We start from the raw sequence: 14,759 nt of genomic DNA, 5'->3' as shown, positions 1-14,759 counted from the left end.
CTCATTGGAGCAGAACAGCAATACGAATAAGCTTGTAAAAGAGCTACAATTTAGTAGTTAGAATCAGGAATAAAAAGAAAGCATTCCTTAGATTTGTTGTGTTGTAGCGATGCTTTTCTGTGACTAAATGATATTGACTGTTGTTCTTATTGGAGAGGAAATAAGTATGTGCTTGGAGCTACTCAGACAACTATTCATCATTCTTTCATGCGACAGAAAGAATCCCCATGCCAGAATACAAAAATGTCAGCTACAGTAGCAGAAAATCAGTAGTCTGTATTAGAAAACTCAGAGGCTAATCAGAGCCCAATTTCCAGGCATGATGCACTTCTTCAGAAGCATTGCTTTAGGACATAACTCAATTCTCAGAACACCACAGTCTGCAACTTAATTCAAGCATTTAGGAGAAAATGAGAGTCTTTAAAATATACATTTTGTTCTTTATTGCTTTCTAGTGAAGCTTCGGTGTGGTACTGTAGTGAATAATGATAATATTCGTTCTTAAAATCTGATGCTGGCTCAGTCATTATGCCAAAATAAGATGAGAAGCCCTGCTGTGCAAGGTGATGAGACACCATTAATAAACATCATTTTTTATAACGTAATACTGAATATTGTCACTTGGTAAATGCACTATTAATATCTGTAAAGGTAAATGATTATTGCTTGGTTACTTTAATTTGTGGAAAATTGTGTTGGTTCATAACCACTTACTTAAATCTGAGTCCTAGTACAAAACAATAGGTTTAAAATTATATCATAGAATCTGTTGCCCTAATTGGAGTCAATTGAAAAAGAAAAAAAGAAAAAAGAAAAAGAAAAGAAAATAGATAAATAGGTACAGACTGGTAGATTCAGTCTCAAAGGTGTCTAGAATTGTAAAGCTTACACAGTAGACTCAGAGAACCACAACTGTCTCTCTGGGTGTGAAGAAAATATAAATCATGCTAACCTGTTTTCTGGCCATACTTAGATTTACATCCTCTTTGCAGCATATGGAATATGCTCTCTCTTAGTTTAACCTACTGTGCATACATTTACCCACAAATAGCAACAAATACAGTAAAGGTTAAACAAACAGAGCTTTTGGGCAAGTGCTTTCTACTTTGACCAGGAAACACAGAGTAACTTGGTTAAGATCCAAGACTTATGAGATGGCAAGACGCAGATGGGAGCTTCTTACAAGTAGCACCTATGTTAAGGAGTGTGCTTTCTATCACCATGGCTCAGCCCCTCATTCATTTTTCATAGCCTTCCGTTATTTGAATTTTCTAATGAGAAACCATGTTTCTACAATATTGTGCCAAAATTAAAACAATAAAAGGAAGTAACCATTAAACTATTTCATTCTTAACTGAATTTGAAAACACTGTAAGATACTTATCATTGCTAGTTTTCATATATTATTAAAAGCTTCATATTCCTTTTGTAATGAATATAGGAAATGTGGAACCTAATCTGAATTCAATAAAACCTGGAAAAACAAGAGCTTTATCAAGAAAAATGAAAGCACTGCTTGGAAACAAAAGCTAATTAAAAAAATCTTAAAAATGCCCTAGAGAGAGACAAATGTACTGATAGTAGTCACAGTCTGTTTAATATTGGCAAGAATGTCTAACATAACAGCACATTCAAACCAACCTTTTCCTGTACAATCCAGCGTCTGGCATGGTTATGATGATTAGACTTCATAACATTTATCAGAAATCTTATGCCTATTAAACTACATACAGAAGCATGTCATTCTGAAGTATTACTGTTATTTCTATTTATCAGTAAATATCTCATAGATTCTTTAATTCATTGATTTGGAGTTTTTCATCTCATATTTGTTTGTGAGAATATTTAAGCGATACAGAATTAATGTAATTTACTGTTGTAAAGAAACACGGCAAAATTCTTGTTCCTCTTTGAAAAAACAGTTGACAGTAACTGGGAGAGTGTGAATGGTTAATATCGGTAAAACTAATAGAGAAAATATTTTTAGTCTACTTTCAGGTTTTTTTTCTAATAATTTCCACTTTGATGTTTCTTTATCTACTAGTCAAAGAATGGTATCTTGCTCCATCATTTTCTAGAAAATGTACAAATTCACCCTGTGTGAAATGTATTAGCATCATTTCTTATGGATTACTATGTCCACAATTTTATATCCAAATGGGGAGTAACTGAATTAATACACTTTTCCATCTTTAACCTCTGTCATTGTATGGGTAGATGTCATAGCATGACATATTTTGTATCTCTAACAAAATGCATTTTCCTTTGCTAAACCCACAAGTTACCCACAACCACCGTGGCAAAAACTGAGTCCGTACAGATCTTCCGATTCCCCTTCTGCAGAAAAAGACCTTTTTAGAAAAGGAGTTAAGATATTCTGTAGTTTATGGAGGGATCTGCCCCAGTAATAGAATACATAGGTACCATATCATACTTCATATCAGTGTAACGCTTGCAAATCCTTTTTTTTTTTTTTTTTTTTTTTTTTTGACCCTGTGAAACATTCTGTCAGAGTCCCGAGTGCATTAATAAGTTTCAATGACCCTAACTGCCTCACCTGTGTCCCCCCCACACCCAGGGCCACCTGAGCTCAGCCTGGGGGCAGCTGGTCCCTGCCACAGCTGTACCTGGTGAGTCCCCAGCCTGCCTTGAGCCAGACCTCCACCTGTGGGTTGACCTCCATCTTGACCTCTTTGTGACCCTAATATTGCATTATGTTCTCAGTGCTTGGTGGGATCTGGTTTCCATCTCCAGTGTTGCATCACTTGCCTTGCTTAGGTACTTGGAGATGTGCTCTGGCTGAAGAGGTCTCTTCTTGACCTTCCATGGGGTGTCCTCTGCTCTGGGTTGTCCTCCTATTAGACAGCAGTCCTGCTTGGGTGGCTCCATCCCATGCTGATCTGAGAAAACTTCCCCTGGCAAGGAAGGTGGGACTGGAACTGTGGTTGAGTATACCTTCGGGGAGAAGCAACAGGTAATTTTATAAATGTTTCTCTTCCCTTTGTCAAAAATGCATTAGTAACTAGTCTGGATACCTTTCTGCAAAACAAAGCTGGGAAATTCCTTTATTTACTTGTATGCCTTGAAAATACATAACTCTAATTATGTAAGGTCTAGTATGCATGTTTGAATATTAGGAGACAAAATTTACTTGTAATCCTATACCTGACTGCAATCCCAGAATCTGGCTGCTCATTTCTGGGAGAATGTGATTTTCCTGTGTAGAAAATCTGTCTACCCATCTACCTACCCAACCCTCCATTTCAATATGTTTTTGCATTTTTACATGTAATAAAGTTTGTTCTTAAGTCACTCTAGAAAATCAATTTCTTTATTATCGCTTAAAATCATTTTATATTAGAGATCTTGTGAAGAAGTTACACGTTACTGTTCTTTCTAAGATTAATACTGTTAAATATACATGCAGTAACACATCCCTGGGACTTTTTTGATCTATGAATATTAGGCCACTAAAAATCTGTTACTGCTATTTGCTATGACATTCACTGTATTTTCAAGATTTCTGTAAGCTGAAGCACTGCATTAATACAGTCTGTTTTGTGATGGAAGTTAGAAACAAACACAAAAGTTATTTCAGATCTGTAAAACTTCAGTGCCTTCATAGCTGTAATATAGCATGTTGCCCACTTTCAGTGATAAGCAAAAGATTTATCTGTCCAGACCATCAAAGTATCCTGGAATGGCAATATAGCTTTATTCTTACTTTCTATTTATTTTTTATTTTTGTTGATATGGTTAAAATACACAAGAGCAAGATGAAATGTTTTGATTTCAGAGCTAAACATAATGCAGCAAAGAAGGGAGATGACAAAATTACAGTCACTAGGAAAAACTTAACTGTTGTCAAAGGCTCTGGAGTCTCACCTATAGAAAAGAAGCTGGGAAAAGAACAGATATATACTTCTAAAGCTAAAAACCTGATTTCAAATCCTGTTTTTAATCTGTTATTCATGTATTTGAGGAAGTAGCTTAGGTATAAAAGTATTGTTGTAGTACAATAGTGCTGTCTATTTTGTGTATGCAACTTCATGTCACTGGGCAATGATATGTGCAGACACTGACACTGATAAGTGTGTTGGGGATCCCATCGTCATCTGTTTTGTCATCTCTGTGGTGAAGATATGCACGTGCTATCCACTGCTGTTGTGTGCTAGGTGGTACAATGGTGCTCAATGGAAATCCAGGTCAAATTTTTGATAGAGGCAGCCTTGCACCTTTGTGAGTGTATTTGGAAAGAAATCCTCTGTACTTTTTCCAGTCCCTCTCCCTTTTAATGAGAAAATGTGACGCTCGCTCCTGTCTGTGTCATGTAGAAAGGTAGTTGTAACATCAGCTGTACCTCCATGTTGTAGTTTATCACAGCATATAGCATGCATACTTCTGCTCAGGAACATACATACCTCTGGTGGGCTCTGACTGGGGTGGCTAGTCTGGGCAGTGCCTTACATCTGCTAAACAAGTCAGGTTTTCAGTCCAACACTGACAGGTCAAGTCCGCAATTAATTTTAAGAATAAGTATGGGCAAGTGGCTTCACTCTTTCTTTCTTCTTTTTTTTTTTTTGGGCGGGGGGGGGGGGATTGGGGGAAGGGGTGGTGCATTTTTGTTTCCAAGACCTCTCTGTACTGGAAGTCTTCCAGAGTGAACTTTGACAACTGCGATGTGCCATGAACCACAATGGGATTCCAGTTGTTCTTTGGAGTCCTAACTAATACTGGGACATAAGCATCTGTTTTATCCACAGGAGTTACTAGTTTAAGAAATATCCAAAAACAAACAAAACCAACAACAATAAAAAGCCCGGCAGTTGGCTCCCTCCTAGTTCTACACCCATTTAACAAAAGGGAGGAAGACTGCACAAAGTAGATCCTTACTTCTCCCTGCTTGCCGGTTCCATTTCAGTGACTAATAGTCTTTAAAATGTCAGTGTTCCTCTGCAGTTAGCATAATGTGGAAACATTCACAAAACAGTAGAAAATGTATGCTGAGAGGCAGCGCATAAATTTAAGTGCTGGCAAGAAATGAGGTCTTATCAGTGGTTAAAATAACCTACCATGACTTGGCAAGCTACCACTGTCATTTACATTCTTTACTTCTGTTTCTTGTAAAACCAAACAGCAACAAACCATCTCATGCAAAATCAGCCTTACGCAGAGAAAATGATTGTTTTTTTTTCCCAAATCTTTAGTAATTACTACAAGAAAACAAAAAGTAAGCATCAGTAATAACCAGAAGGAAAAAAAGCCAAAACTCTTTGTTCTCGCTCCTCTCCCGTTATGTGTCACTCATCTGACTGCTTACAGCCTGACCACATTTTGCTAATCTTAGAGATTATAGTCCCAAATCTGAGACAGCAAGAACCTAAAGGGAAAGTTGTGGGATCCTTTGACAATGTTGGCTATAAGCAAGAGTCATTACCAACCTAATGATCAGAGAGTGATTTGGCCTCAGAAAAATTAACCAAAGTAGCCTATAAGGGCAGCCAAGGAACACCTAATAAGCAGCACTTGTTTTTGTTATTGGTGGTGGTTTTTTGGTCAGATGCTCGACAGGAAACAAAGATGGTAGTTTTATTTGAGTATCTTCAGTTTGTGCTCTAGGAATGGCTCTGGCAGGTGACTTAGTGTGGGTGACATGGATACTGGCTTTAAAGGGAGCTAAGCCCCTATGCTTTGATTTTTTTTATTTTTTTTTTTAAGGATGGGAAATATACTTTATGGGTACTTCTTCTAGAAGCTGAGTATGCCTTATGATTTATTATATTTTTATTTTTATTATTTTTAAAGCTTACTTTTAAGCATAGAAGCAATCCTGTTTGTATAGTAGAAGCATTCACCTGACAATTGTATTTATACTTAAATATCTTGATGAATTTTACCTCCAGTATTTGTCACTTAATTTAATCACTTATGTTAATCCTTCTAAGGTTAATATATTAAATAGACTAAACATCAACACCAATCTATTTCAAAATTTCTGAAGAGTAACCCGTATTTTCAAAATAGTTCTACGTATCAAGGCTTTGCTAGCATGTACACAGATGAGCTTTTTAAAGCAAGTAACCTGTTTGTAGAAAAGAAATAGAAATTGAAAATCCTTTATTAAAGATGCTTCTGTAGATACTTTACAAGAAAAAATAAAAGTTGTGAGATTAATTTCACAGATTGAAATTATAACCCTATATTTTCCACACTGAGTTACAAGCTGTAATGGAACCCAGGCTGTTACTAGTACATCTTGCCATGTTCTTAATGGCGTTAACTCTTAATGAATTAGGAAACCAGATACTAGACTGTGCAATAGCTTTATCAAGGCTGAATCTTCACATTAAGAATGTTTGATTATATTTGTAAAATTTACTCATCAAATAGTGCTATTAAATTTAGGATGCCTTTACAGCACCGTTTCTATTGTTGTTTTCACATTCTATTTTGCTGGCAATAAATCATTTTGAAGCAATTCATTTTTTACACATTGAGAGATAGACAGCAGATCCTGAACTCAGCAGGTGACACATTAAATTCAGAGACATGTCAGTCACATTTAAAGCATATGGCTAACTCCTACAGCAGATCACTCCAGCGGAAAAAAACAGTTTCTATGCAGTTCTCTATCCATGTCAAGCTGAAATAGAATTTGATTTTTCTTCACCTAGAGAATGAACTCCTTATGAATATTCTGTGCTTTGTCACACAGTACTTATAAAAGACTAACCAGTATCTGTATATAATCTCTGGAGTTCATACCTTGAACGGCCAGTCCAGTAGTTCTGATCAGTGCCTCTTTGATTATACAATATTTATATTTTCCAACCAGAAGATAAATTAAAAGAAAACTAAAAAAGTTATTTCTTATTCCAGTAATAAGAAAGCTAATACTTCAGACGTTCCCACCACTGGCATCCACCTTTGGAGATCAGCTGTGATGTAGGGAAGAAACTTTTCTACGGCCTGGCAAAATGCAGACAGACTTAACCAGACCAGAGCCCTGCTCTGCTGCAGATTGTAACACGCGCTTCTGAACATGACTGGCACTTCCTGCACTGGTCCTCAGGGCCAACTTTGTCTGTAGGAGTCTGTTCTGACAAGCCATTCATAAATAAGATCCAGGGAAGCTATTCAATGAAGTAGAAAATGGCATCAAAGACAAACATCTCCTGCAAACACCATATTTTGTCAGTTCTTAGCAATTAAGAAAGTTAGTTTCACCTTCATTTTCTCACGTGAGAAACTACTCACGCTGCAGTGTGAAAATCTGACTTATAAAGATTGTTCCGTATCTTTTAGTTTCATACAGCCAAAGTTAGGCTGTGACATACAGTTGCACTTGATTGTAGGTTTGAACTGTCCAAGCCAGTTGATGTTAAGAGGTAGCTTTGCACCTTGGCCTGTAAGGAATGATATGTAACGTCTGTAGCAATTACATGTTTCCTCTATTGTCTCTGTTATTTAATATTAAAGTTCAGACTACATAGAACTGTGCAACTCTGCAAATTTTGTCTGGATCCTTTGCATCTATGATTTCAGCTAATGGTTTTAAAACTAGACCTTGTATCGCATCTACAGGGCATCATGGTTGGAGGTTTTATGCATATTGAACAGGAATTCTGAGCGCTGCTGAGAAGCAGCACGTTGTGGTGATCAATTGCCATTTGCTTTGTGTCAAAGATGTTCGGAGTTCAGATGGTGATGTCCCAAGTATCTCTCTTATTGTAATTATGATTCTAATGGGAATGTACTTTTTTTTCTCTAACACAGACTTTCTCTGCTGTGAAATCAGTATATTTCCTTTCTTTGATGCTAGTCATTAGACCTATCTATAAATGGAGTGAAAATGGACACAAATGTGACAGATGTGACTTTCTAATTGACATTTATGGTGGAAGGTCTTTGTGCATTCTCGTACCAGAACACCAGCAGTATTTCCCCTAAGTAACATGATGGCTCTGTCAAACGCTTATCTGAAAGGTCAGTCGCGTAGGCTATAGCTCTCGTTCTCCCCTGTTGCTGCTACTTCCCATTCCATCACCAGCTGACATTAGAGTGAAAGCAAGTACCGCGGCCAGGAGACCTCTGCTTCAGCATTAAAAGATCTTCCCAAGAGAGCGGGGATAGTACTTCTTGTATCTGTGGTAAGGTGTGACTGAAAGGAAAGTGGCATAGTAGCCTGGTGACTGCACTGTTTGTCGGGTAGGCTTTTTGACATGGATGCAACATCCATTTGGCTTTTCTTTATGCAGAAAATCAACCTGGAATTAATTTTCCTCTCTTTACAATGCCACCTCTCTTTACAATCCCTCCGACATGCAGCATGTGCTCTTTAGCCAGGTGTGATAAACAAGGCTTGTCATGTTGTATTTCCTGGGATGTGTTTCTAATATGTCCTGTTAAGGTACATTTAACACTAAATATAAAACAGAAAAACTGTATCCATAGTAATTCTTCTTTGTTTGATTTTCTTACATTTAAGTTACATAAATGTTATGCATACCAAACCTCTGCATGAATTTCTGTATCCATGAGCTGTACCCTTCCTTTTCTGATTCTTTCATGAAATAAAACTGTTCAGGACCTGGGGAAAAGAAGGAAGAGAAACCAAGAAAGCTGCATGTCATTGAGCTCTGTGCAAATTTGGCTATCAGGGAGGCTACATTTTTCTGTTCAAAAAATAGCTGACTTACAGACCTGAAGCAAACCTTGCATAATTCCATTACAGAAGTAAGAGGTTTTGCAGAAGGACAGAAGTATACAGTCTTCTGTTAAATGTCCAGAGAGCAAGTAAAACTAACATGGTTGGACAGGAGGATCAAGGACATTTCTTAATCCATTTAAGTAGAGTAAGATACACGCAGAGATTTCTAACTGCAGACCTGGGAAGTGCAGATGGATGCATCTATATCTAGTTTTTCCTGATTTATGTTGACAGGGAATATGCTATCAATGCTGGAAATTATTTTCCCCTGACATAAAGGTCTCTCAATAATTGAAATTTGACCCAAACATGAGGGACTGGTTGGGGTAGTTCAGTATTATCAAATTTTCCATAAATTTCCTGAATGGATTGACCTTTAGCATCTGTTTAAAACTCTAATGTTTCCCACCACATCTCTGTGGTGGCCTAAATTTATGTCTCTGGCCCTGTGCAGCATGAAGTGGGCATTAAATGTGTGCTCATAATTTCCTTCTCCTCCCCTCTACCCCCTCAATCAAGTTCTAGAAACACTTCGTCATGGATGAGAGTTTTCAGACTTCTTTTAGCAACAGAATTAGCAAGGAGAATTCCAACTAATGCATTGACATTTTGTTTGAAAATCTTAATTTACTCTCTGAATCATTAAATTATTGTGCTTTTTCTTTGGTGAAGGTATTGATTCCTTCCTTTCTCCTCCCTCCTTTCCCCCTCTTTTGTTGTCATTGTTGCTATGAGATACATGGATGTTTTTCCTTTTAATTGGAACGCATCTCTTACGTTCTCACAAGCATGCAAACTACTTCAGTGTACAGCTTCCGCATTTGTGCATTTGATGGCACTCTTTCTCATAGTCAAAACATTCAGCAGGTGTTTGTATTGTGATCAGGAAGTTCTTCCTGCTTGTTTTCCATGAGAGTGCATACACTGGCATCCACTGATATCCTTGTGTGTGTATATATATATTTTTATTATTACTATTTTTTTTTTGTGAACTTCTATGAGGACCAAAAATGAGTTTACTTTTTTTTTGGAAGCTGTAGTCAATGAACTGAATCTATTTCCTGTAGATTTTGATTGTTGCTGGCTACTACTAAAAATCTTTCTTCTCATGTGTGTCTAAACAATGAAGAATATTCATTGTGAATGAAGATTCTCAACCTTAACTAGTTTGATCATTTCTCTGTTTTTTGGGGTTTTGTTTCTTTTTTCTGGCTTCTTGAGGTGTGTCTGTGTGCACATGTTCTCCATTAATTTCTTGCATATTGTTAACCTTCATAGGTACCTTTTCAATTTCAGTAATTCTAGAAATCTGTGACTCTTTGTTATCAGGGAAGTAGGAATAGTATGTAGAGCATCATTTAGCAACCTATAATATATATAGCTCCTTTATGAATACACTGAACACCAGTTAAGTAACAGTACAAAAACATTACAAAGCTAAGACCAGAAACTGAATAGACTGCTTTAGATGTAAATATATGCTTTAGAGCAGCCAGTTTTAGAAAGGTGAAAACACCTGTGAAACAAATCAGCTTGGGGAGTGGGAGAATTTAATCAGAAAAATGTGAGTGGTGGGGGGGAAACCTTTAAGATAATTTCCTTTAGGTAATGATGTGTCTCTTAAAGGCTTAACAGAAAAGAAATGCATACTGGCTCATGTCTAATGTTCCTGGGAATGTTCAGTGAAGTTCTTGCAGATCTTTCTATCTAGAATTTTGGACAAAGAAATACAACAATAATAAAAATAATGAAAGCAACTTTTTCTGTATGGGTTGGTATTTGGCAAGCATGCAGTTACACAGTTTTACATAAATGTATGGAAAAGGTATTTTTCTTATCTCTAAATGGGAGTTTTTAAAATAATTATTTGATAAAATATTTGTAGAAGTTAATGAGACTTGCATACTGTATATCAGTGTTTTGACAGTGTCCTTCAACAACTTTTCCCATTTCACTCAAAATCTTGAATGTATGGCAATCTTTTTTTCCTGTAAGTGAGTGCTTTTGAAGTTCTAATTTCCAAGGGCTGGACTGGACCAAAATAAATATATCTGGGTTACAAACTTATCCTTCACATTCAGTGAAACATGGACTAACACAGGGGAAAAAAAAAAAAATCTATCTGGAATAACTTGAGGTTTAAATGCTTACTGTTACACTTCTGTTGGTGGAGATTTTCCTCTCTAGGTTAACAAGATGGGGTAGTTATTATTATCACTGATTCTCTTAAGGTACTTCCTGGAAGATCATAAATACTTCTCAATTATTTCTATATCACTGGCTGAGTAAATATTTCTGAAAAGACCTTTGAAATTTGAAATACAGTGTGTTTTGGCATCTTTGGTAGTACCCTGGGTGGAAGATTTGGAGTGGATTCTTTCTTAATTGTATAATAGAATGGCCTAATCCACTTCATGATGAAGGAGAAGTGAGTGTCTGTTAAAAGCAAGGTGCATTGGAGCACACCGTAATACCTGAAACGGCTTACGTACTGTTTATTATTTCAGAGAAAAATTGTAAAACTTTCTGAAAACTAGGTCACTATTACTGAATGCAAAACTGAAATACACAAAACCTAAATTATCTTTCAGTCTGATAAAGGGGTGAGAATCACAGTGTGTGTGTATGTATGCATACATATATGTGTGTGTGTGTATATATATATATAGGGAAGTTACATTTTGTAAGTCTGTTATTTGCTAGTCAAATAAACAGTCTGGTCCAAACATCATTCATGGTTACAGTAAATTTCCCTGTTTTCACTAGTACTACATAATATAAGAAACAAAGACTTGAATGCAATTTGACTTAAATTGCTTGTACATTTTCAGAGCTTCATACCAAACAAACAAAAAAATTACATTTTTATTTTTCAAGAAATCTCTGTTAAAGATCATAATGTATCTAATAATTGCCTTATTGGGTAAGCACTGATTAATATCAGATATTTTCATATCTTTCATTTCTCTATTTTTCTAACTGGGTAAGAATATTCTCTGAAAACTTTGCCAATTATTTTAAAGTGTTAGGCGTTCCAATATGTAGATGTTCTTATTCCTTAAATGTAGACCAATCTTACCTATGTATATGTCAGGAGAGATCCACTGCAGCCATTATTGACTTCATCAGTAGTGTGCCTAGAATGTTCTTCAGTCATAACCTATTTTAAGTGACGTTATTCTATTCAGTAAATCTCCTTTACAACTACTTTTGTGTGCTTGTTATGAACTATGATACTATTCTGATGGACTACAGTTTTATTAACTATAAATGTTAGTTGTGTATGACCTCCTCCTGGAGAAATGATTTTGTGCCATTTTAGGATTTTTTGTCATTGCTTTGTTTTTCTCTCACTCTCTCTTCCTTTCTAGAACCTCTTGAAATGCTTGGGAAAAAAAAATATAGATTTTTATATCAGTAATGAGAAGTCCCACATCATTGATGTAGATACTCTTCATCTTACCCTTTCTGTAAAATAAAATTGGGGAAGAGAATGAAAGGACATAAGAGGGTTTGACAGAGTTCTCTCCATGTTAGTTCGAAAATAAAATAATAATAACAATAAAAAAGAAAAATATTGCAGAAAAATAACTCTTTTTTACTGTTTTCAAATCAGTGTATTTACATGATAGCTTGATATATTTCAGATCTTGGTAGCAAATTATCAATATGAATATTAAAAATGATTCAGATCACCTTCCCCAAATCCTCACAGAAAATTTGAAGGTAAAATTTTTAACACTCATTATTTTAAGAGTTTAAATGCTTGTCAACAGACTACTATATAGAGGAGCCATTTGTTTGCTGGTAACACTTTTGATATCAAACCAGTAAACAGTTAATGTCTTCTTGATTCTTATACATTTCTTTTGATGTTTTTGTATTCCTGTAGATAAAAATACTTTAAAGCAGTCGAAGTTATTTTACTGCATGGTAAGTCTACGCCTGCTTTTTTGTTGTTTATTCAGAGATAGAGGAAAAACAACAAAGTGTGGTTGTTTGCCCTGTTTTTCTTCTATTGCTTTTTCTTTCTTGTGCTATTGCTTTTACAACATTTTTATATGGGGCATTTGTATTTGCCTTGGAATTATGTGGGTTTTTTTTGTACTGTTATCTTCTCTGTGTTGTATTGCCTCCATTTATTCTGTACTGCTTATGGGTTTTGTTTTTTTAGCTCACATGTTCTGTTTTCCTCCTAGACACCCCTTATCTTATAAAAACAAACAAACAAAAAACTAAGTTCTATTAGTATGCTATGGTATAACTTTTGATATGGCCAATTTTTGTACATAGCGAGGACTATAAGTGAATCTCTTCCCCCTACTCTAATAAATCCCTCTCTAAGATACACAGAACAGTGTAACTGAACTTTTGGGTTAGAGTGAGAGTTTTTGCCAAACTGGAAATTAACTTCGCAATATCACTTCTTCATGATAGGATTTAAAGTAAGAACTGAGTTCTTCTACGTCCGATAGACATGAAATAATGCTACTTCCTCTGTTGTGAAGATTGTTACTAGTTGCTTATAGATGTGTTTTTTTAATATAAAACCAAAGCAAAAGCCATTATCAACACAGTCTTCATTTTCATCTTGTTTTCTGAATGGAAATGTTATAAAACTAGTAGACAGGGGAAAATGTCAGTATCTGAAAAGATGTACTGTGCCTTACTCAATAAAAGTAGCAGTGTTTTAAGCTCGTGACTTTGTTTCTTGATAATTAGACGTGGCCGAGCAAAGATTTGTTCCCTAATGAGAAAATGAAATCAAAGTATCAAGCAGAACCCTAATAAGAAACATTTAATTGAATTGCAAGTATTCAGGAAAAGAGACCTGTGGTGTTAAATTCCTACACTGAATGTAATTGCAAGGGTGGACAGGCTTACAGATCTGCAAGTGAGGATATACATATGCATAGGCATAACTGGAGTAGTGTTGCTCTGACAGATGGTCATTCAGAATCAAGCAGGACTTTTTTGTCCGTTTGTTAGCAATGTGGAGTTTAGTGTTGCTGCAGTAGAGTAGTTACCCATCCATGTGCCCATCCTGAATCAGTAGAAGCACATCTTCTGGATCTTCCCCTCTGGCCAAGAGACAGGGAGTCTTTGACATCACTTTTCTTTGAGTGTTAGACTATTACTGCAGCCTTACTCAAAGCGTAGTGGCCTTTTGCTGAAATCCCAGTAATTTCTTTAATCTAATATGTCAGTTTTACATGGGATCTGCAGCTGTTTTGCATAAGTGTGTCTGGCCAAAAATGATGTCTTCACTGAACAGTACTTTCTTTCCTTACAAGATTCCTTCCATTCTCTCCATACCATGTCATTTTTTTCTAATATCTGGAGGATATTACATCAAAGTCCCACTTGTGATCATGTCGCTCTGTTGCACTATGTTAACACAGTTTTTGAATGAAAGTGTTCTACAGTGTGCATTAATGAGGAAAGATCTTTGAGTTTATATTCTTCTGAAGAATTGGTAGTAAATTAAAGACAGCTTAACTGATTCTTTACATAAAGAAAGAAAACTTTTCCATTTGCATAGCCTTGTAGAGAGTCTTTAATTCTGTGCTTCAAAGTTTATTGAGGTTTCTGAGCTATATTCAAAAATATGAATAATTGATATTGGAAATTATGACTCTTTTTCAGGTAGAGCTGTTTTCAGAAGGACTTTACATAATCTGGACAGAAGTACATTCCATTTATTTTAAAACACTTCTAAAACAGATTCTGTAATGCAAAAATGCATTTTAGAAGATTAAGCCTGAAAGTCACCTTATCTAGTCTTCCATAACCCTCTGACACACGATAATCTGAATTTATTCCTATGATCTCATGATTTTACTAGTCTATAAAATCAAGTTATTATCACTGTACACATTCAGAATAGTAACACTTAGTCTTTATGTAATGATTTATCATTTATTTCTCTCCACATTACACATGCTAATTCACTAGGTCTCATTGTGTGCAGTAGAACAGTATTATTAAAATCCAATTTATAGGTAGGTAAACTGGGGCACACAGAGTTTGAAGGCTTTGCCAGCTGGCT

The 14,759-nt window shown here is 35.8% G+C and overlaps 1 long non-coding RNA gene across 2 annotated transcripts in view; it reads left to right on the top strand.

Moving 5' to 3' along the window:
* Positions 1-14,759, top strand: part of LOC308193891 — a 336,962-nt gene that overhangs the window by 96,449 nt on the left and 225,754 nt on the right. Inside the window, exon 1 of one of the 2 annotated variants that reach the window (XR_013950034.1) lies at positions 2,662-2,974. This is a non-coding gene — a long non-coding RNA (uncharacterized lncRNA). Of the gene's footprint in view, positions 2,975-14,759 lie in introns of those variants that run through there. The other variant, XR_013950035.1, reaches the window with a different exon arrangement.

Source organism: Anser brachyrhynchus (assembly GCF_964034855.1).
Source record: "Anser brachyrhynchus genome assembly, chromosome: 4".
Classification (NCBI taxonomy): Eukaryota; Metazoa; Chordata; class Aves; order Anseriformes; family Anatidae; genus Anser; species Anser brachyrhynchus.
This window is presented reverse-complemented; position numbering and strand designations above follow the sequence as displayed.